Source organism: Petaurus breviceps, unplaced genomic scaffold (genome assembly GCF_028583685.1).
Source record: "Petaurus breviceps papuanus isolate PSGF00001 unplaced genomic scaffold, PetGlider_PUasm1.0 90823, whole genome shotgun sequence".
Taxonomy (NCBI): Eukaryota; Metazoa; Chordata; class Mammalia; order Diprotodontia; family Petauridae; genus Petaurus; species Petaurus breviceps.
Window position 1 is genome coordinate 16,196,347 of NW_027187352.1, and position 6,975 is coordinate 16,203,321.

Sequence of the window (6,975 nt, forward strand, 5' to 3'; positions counted from 1 at the left end):
TATATATATATATATATATATATATATATATATATATATATATATATCAATGCCTCAAATCTACCTTATGAGATACAGCTTAAGAAATCTGCTCAAGAAATTCACCTGTCAGGTATGCATCCAAACAGTACTTATATAATCTTCCCATCATTCCCAGTTATTTGATTTATAATTTAGTCAGTTATTGCCTTTAAAACTCCAAAAAGAAGTATGCAAATGAGCTGATGATCCACAATGCCCTGTAACTAATATTATCAAAGTCTCTACTTGCAGTTCCTATAAGAATATTTATCCAAGGGGCTGTTCTCTCTGGTTCCTAGAATAGTTTGTATTTCTCTCTCAACATCTTTTCTGAGACTTTATTTCTTTACAGGTTATTTTTATCAGTTATTTTTATACAAATAATCTTTTTTCCACCCTTTTCAACAACCAAACTGCTTATATATAAAGGGACACTATGCCACACCCAATTTCTGTATTTCTGTTATGGTCGTTCAATTGTTTCAGTCATGTCCAACTCTCCATGACACATTTGGGGTTTTCTTGGCAAAGATACTGCACTGTTTTGCCATTTCCTTCTCCATCTTATTTGACAGATGAGGAAACTGAGGCAAGCAGGGTTAAATGACTTGCCAAGGGTCATAAAGCTGAGTGTCTGAGGCCAGATTTGCACTCAGGAAGATGAATCTTCCTGACTCCAGGCTGGGCATTCTATCTACTGTACCACCTAGCTATTTCTATCTGGACCAGCCCTATTCTTCTAGTTACCCAGGTTTAGTATTTCTGAATCACACTTGATTCTTCACTTTCCTTTACTTTCCATCTTCAATCAGTTGCCAAGTCTTGTTGAGGCTACCTCTGTAACTTCTGTAGCACCTGTTCCCTTTTCTCTACTCTTGCCACAATGACTCTAATTCAGGCCAAAACATCTCTCCAAGACTAATGCAATAACTGCCCTGAGATTGCAGTTAGTCTCCCTGTTTCCAGTCCTTTCCTTCTCTAATCTAGGCTCCACACATCAATTAATTTTTCTAAAACAAGGATCTGATTTTCATTCTCTTGCTAAAAAAGTTTTGGGGTCTTCTTAATGCCTTTAGAATAAAATATAACTACTCTATTTGACATTTAAAGCCTTTCATCAACATTCCCCTCTAAACAACTTTAAAACGATGCTTCAAATTGAATTCTGTAGTGGTGGAACCAACAAAAGATCAGAGTGAGACTTTCTTCCAGTCCAGGATGACATAGGAGGTTGGGAAAAGAGATCTGTGACATGGGGGAGGACACTCACCTGCTACCCATGTGGATGAACCACTATTGGTGGGACTAGGTGGCAGCAACAGAAGCAGCTATAGCTTCAGCAGCTCTCAAGGCAGAGATGGTAAGGGGACCTGTCCATTGGTCAGAAGGAGACCACAGTGTACCCCTGTGCTAGCGCTGGACACAGGACCAGATGCTGTTTGGCAACTTCATTGTTATACTCATTTCTGGGTCGTAGTTCAAGGGCAGGGAGGAGCACTTTGGATAAGGAGGTGTGGAAACCCTGAGGGGCAGTATTACTTCTGGTCCCATGGGATGAGAAGCCTGAAGAAGAGTGTTTGTTGTTCCGAGGGAGCAGGGGCCTTTCCTGGGTAAGGGTCATGGAAGAATAAATTGATTGGGAACTAAATAATTTAATCCTAAAGAATGAATGGGTCAAAGAACAAATAAAAGAAGCAATTATTTCATTAAAGAGAATGACAACAATGAGACAACACATTAAAATTTGTGGGATGCAGCCAAAGCAGTACTAAGGGGAATGAAGGAACTAAACACATACATCAATAAAAGAGAGAAAGAACAGATCAATATATTTAGCACGTAACTAAAAAACCTAGAAAAAGAACAAAGTGAAACTCCCTAATTAAACACCAAAATGGAAATCCTGAAAATCAAAGGAGAGATTAATAAAATTGAAAGTAAGAAAATCATTGAACTACTAAATAAAACTAGAAGCTGATTTTATGAAAAACAAAACAAAACAACCAAATAAAATAGACAAATCATTGGTTCATTTGACTAAAAAAAGCAAAACAAATTACCAGTAGCTGTATAAAATAATTCTTTGGCAGTTTGATTGGTATGGCACTGAAAAATTAAATTACTTTAGTTAGTATTATAATTGTTATTACATTAGCTTGGCCTACTCCTGAGCAATTAATATGTCTCCAATTATGTAGATCTATCTTTCTGTAAAGTATGTTGTGCAGTTGTATTGATATAGTTCCTGGTGAACCTTTGCAGGTAGACACCCAAGTATTTTATGCTATCTATAATTATTTTAAATGGAATTTCTCTTTCTGTCTTTTCCTACTGGGTTTTGCCGGCAATACACAGAAATGCTGATGATTTTGTGTGGGTTTATTTTGTATCCTTCAACTTTACTGAAGTAGTTAATGATTTCAATTAGTTTTTTCAGTTGACTTTGTAAGATTCTCTAAGTAAACCATCATTATTATCAGTAAAGAAGGATACTTTTGTTTCCTTACTGTTTATGTTTACCACTTCAGCTTTTTTTGTCTTGTTTTATTGCTATATCTAGCATTTCTAGTAAAATTTCTACATTTCTGAATAGTAATGGTGATAATGGACTTCTTTTCTTCACACTTCATGTTATTGTGAAGGCTTCCAGTTTTCCCCAATTATAGATAATGCTTGCTCTTGGTTTTAGATAAGTAACTATTTATCATTTTAAGTAAAGCTTCATTTATTTATTTGCTTTCTAGTTGTTTTTGGAAAACAGGAATGGGTGTTATATTTTGTCATAAGTTTTTAATGTATCTATTAAAATAATTATATTATTTTATTGGTTTTGTTATTGATTTGGTCAATTATGCTTATAGTTTTCCTAATATTCATCTAGTCCTTCATTCCTGGTATAGTATATGATTTTTATGATAGAGTACTGTAATCACCTTGCTAGTATTTTATTTAAAATTGTTGTTTTTGTACTTTCAATTTTGTTAGTTTTTCCCTTGATTTTCAGGATTTCTACTTTGTTGTTTAAGTAGGAATTTTAAATTTGTTTTCTAATGCTTTTGTTGCATGCTTTATTCAGTGGTCTTTCTTGATCTCTTTTATTGTTGCAAACTTTTGGAGATACAGATTTTCCTTTAAGTACTGCTTTGGCTGTACCCCATAAATTTTGGTATGTTGTCTTGTTATTATCTTGAATGAAATTATTAGATTTGTGTCTATGATTTTTCCTTTGATTCACCCATTCTTTTGGATTATGTAATTTAGTTTCCAATTAAATACTAATCTATACTTTAAAAGCCCTTTATTGGATATAATTTTTATTGCATTACAATCAGGAAATATGCATTTAATATTTTTTGCTTTTTTATATTTGTTTATTAAGTTTTTTAATGCCCTGATACATGGTTGATTGTTGTGAAGGTGCCATATACAATTGAGCAATAGATATTCTCCTTTCTATTCCTATTCAACATTCTCCTGAGATATATCATATCTGAATTTAAAAAAAATTCTATTATTTTCCTTAACTTAAAAAAAATTGGTTTGAGGGGCAGCTAGGTGGCACAGTGAATAGAGCACTGACCCTGGAGTTAGGAGGACCTGAGTTCCAATCCAGCCTCAGACACTTAACACTTACTAGCTGTGTGACCTTGGGCAAGTCACTTAACCCCATTTTTTGTACCTATTTCTGTTTTGTCTCAGATCATGATTGCTACCCCTTACTTTTTTTTTTTTACTTCAGCTGAAATATAATAGATACTTTTCCAGCTTCTTATTTATTAACTCTGTGTGTATCTTTCTGTTTCAAGTGTGTTTATTGTAAGCAACATTTTATTCGATCCTGGTTTCTAATACATTCTGTTTTCCTCTTCCATTTTACGGATTAGTTTATCCCATTCACATTCATAATTATGATTGCTAACTGTGTTTCTCTCTGTCCTTTTCTCTCATACCCTTTTCTTTTTCACCTGGTCCCACCTTTCAGATTCTGTTTTTCTTCTGATCACTGCCCCCCTGTCCCTCAATCTGCTCTTCTTATTCCTCCTCCCCCTTCTCTTAAACTATTTCTCTTCTACTTCCCTGTTGCGTAAGAAGAATTTCTGAGCCAAGCTGTCTGTCTGTATATTCTTCCCTCCTTGAACTAATTCAGATAAGAGTGAATTTCAAGTTTTCTCCCACTCTTTTCCACTGCCCCCTCCTCCATATAACGCTTCATTGCATGCCCCATTTATATGAGATAATTTTAACTATTCTTCCTTCTTCTTCCCTTATTCTCCTCAAATATCCCTCTTCTTCACCCTTGCATTCATCTTTTGGGATCATCCAAGCATAATATAATCATACTCAGGCCCTCTGTCTAATTAGACTCTCTCTAAAACTTCTTATGATGACAAAGTTCTGAGGGGTTACATATATCATCTTTACATATATATGTATATATATATCATCTCCATATGTAAGAATGCATATATAGTTTAACCTTTTTTAGTCCTCTGTGATTTCTCACTCATGTTGACCTTTTTATTATTATGTTTGAATGTCAAATTTTGTATTCTGCTCTGATCTTTTCATCAGGAATGCTTATGAATCCTTCATTTCATTAAATGTCCATTTTTTCCCCTGTAGGATAATATTCAGTTTTGCCTTGAAGGTTATTCTGCAATCCTAGGTTCTTTGTTTTCTAGAATATCATATTTCAAGCCTATAGTTCCTTTATAGTGATGTCTGCTAAATCTTTTAGTATTGTCCATAGGTTTTCTTGGCAAAGATACTGGAGTGGCTTGCCATTTCCCTCTCCAGTGAACAGAGGTTCACATAGCCAAAGCTTTATTTTTTCTAGTAGCAATGTATAACTGTAAGAGTTAGACTGCAAGGAAAGCTGAATGCTGCTGAACTGACACTTTCAAATTGTGGTCCTGTAGAAGACTTTTCAGAGTTCTTTGGGTAGCAAGGAGTTCAAATCAGTCAATAATTAAATTAATTCAGACTATTCACTGGAAGGTCAAATACTGAAGCTGAAACTTAAATACAGGAATATAGAAGGAAGGACTCAATGGAAAAGACTCTGATGTTGAAAAAAATTGAAGGCAAAAGGAAAAGGGGATGGCAGAGGATGAGATGGATAGATAATATCTTGGAAACAATGAACCTGAACTTGGACAGACTTAGAAAGATAGTGGAGGATAGAAGGGACTGGAGTTCTATGGAATCACAAAGAGTTGGGTACAACTGAACAGCTGAATAACTGCTAAATCTTTTTTGATCCTGATTGTGGCTCCATAGTACTTCAGTTATTTCTCATTGCTTACACTGTTTTCTCCTTGAACTTTAAGTTCTAGATTTGGACTACAATATTCCTGAGAGTTTTCATTTTGAGGTTTTATTCAGGAGGTGATCAGTTGATTCTTTCATTTTCTACTTTGCCCTCTGGTTATAAAATATCTAATAGTGTTCCTTCATAAGTTCTTGAAATATATTTAAACTTTTATTTCTGTTGATGGATTTCAGGTAATACAATTCTTAAGTGATTTCTCCTTGATCTATTTTCCAGGTCAGTTGTTTTTTCTATAATTTATTTCATATTTTCTTATTTTTTTTTTGCCTTTTGACTTAGTTTGATTATTTCTTGATGTTTCATGGAGTTATTTGCTTCTATGTGTCCAATTCTAAATTTTTAAAAAAGTTATTTTCTTCAGTAAGGTTTTAAACCTTTTATTTTTAAGTCAAGCTGTTAATTCTGTTTTCATAACTTTCTTGCATCTCATTTCTTTTTCCCAGTTTTTCTTTTTATTTATTTGGTTTTAAAATAATTTTTTTCTTTTGCTCTTTATTACCTCTTTTGGGAACACTCCTAGAAATTCTTGTTTGGCTTGTGTTCATTTTACTTTTCTTTCAGGCTTTGCTTATAGATGTTTTCAAATCATTGTCTTCTGTGTTTTTATCTTGAGTTTCCTTGTCACCATAGTAGCTCTTTATATTTAGGTTCTTTTTTTGTTTCCTCAGCCTTCTAGCCTACTTCTTTTTTTCTTTTCAAAAATTTATTTTGTTTTTAATTTATGGACTAAAATAAGCATTTCTGTAACATAGTAGAATAATAAAAAGATGGTTATATGTGAAACTGCAACTCTATTAAGTACAATTGCTATTCCTTTTAAATATGTAATAAATTTGCCATGTAAATTTCTTTTTTTTCCCTCCCCCCAATCCCTGCCCTTGGGCTGGCTAGCATTAGACAAAAATATGTGTGTATGTGTATATATATATGTATTATATATGTACATAAAATCATTCTCTATATACTTCTACTTACCAATTCTTTTTCTGAATGCAGATAGTGTCTTCCCTTATATGTCCTTTGTAGTTAATTTGGGTATTTATAATAAGAATGACTTAGTCGCTAAAAATTGTTCTTAAAATAATATTGCTGTTACTGTATACAGTATTCTCTTGGCTCTGCTCATTTCACTCTGCATTACTTTGTGCAAATCTATCCATATTTTTCTAAAATCAATGAGCTCAAAATTGTTTAGCCATTCCCCAATTGATGGTATACCTACAATTACCAGTTCTTTGTCACCACAAAGAAAGTTGCTATAAATATTTTAGAACATATAAATTCTTTTCCTTTTCCCCTAATCAAATTAGGAAACAGGCATAGAAGTGGTATTGTTGGGTCAAAGTATGTATCCTTTTGGGGCATAGTTCCATATTCCTCTACAAAATGGTTGGATTAGTTCATAGTTCTACCAACAGTGAATTAGTGTCCCAATTTTCCCCCATTTCCTCTAACACTTCCCCCTTCAATCATTTTAGACTGATAGATGTAATCTGATAGTTATAAAATGATATCTCAAGGTTGTTTTAATTTGGATTTCTCTAATTAATAATGATTTAGAGCATTTTTATATGATCAGAAATAGTTTTGATGTTTTCATTGAAAAACTACTGTTTATGTAT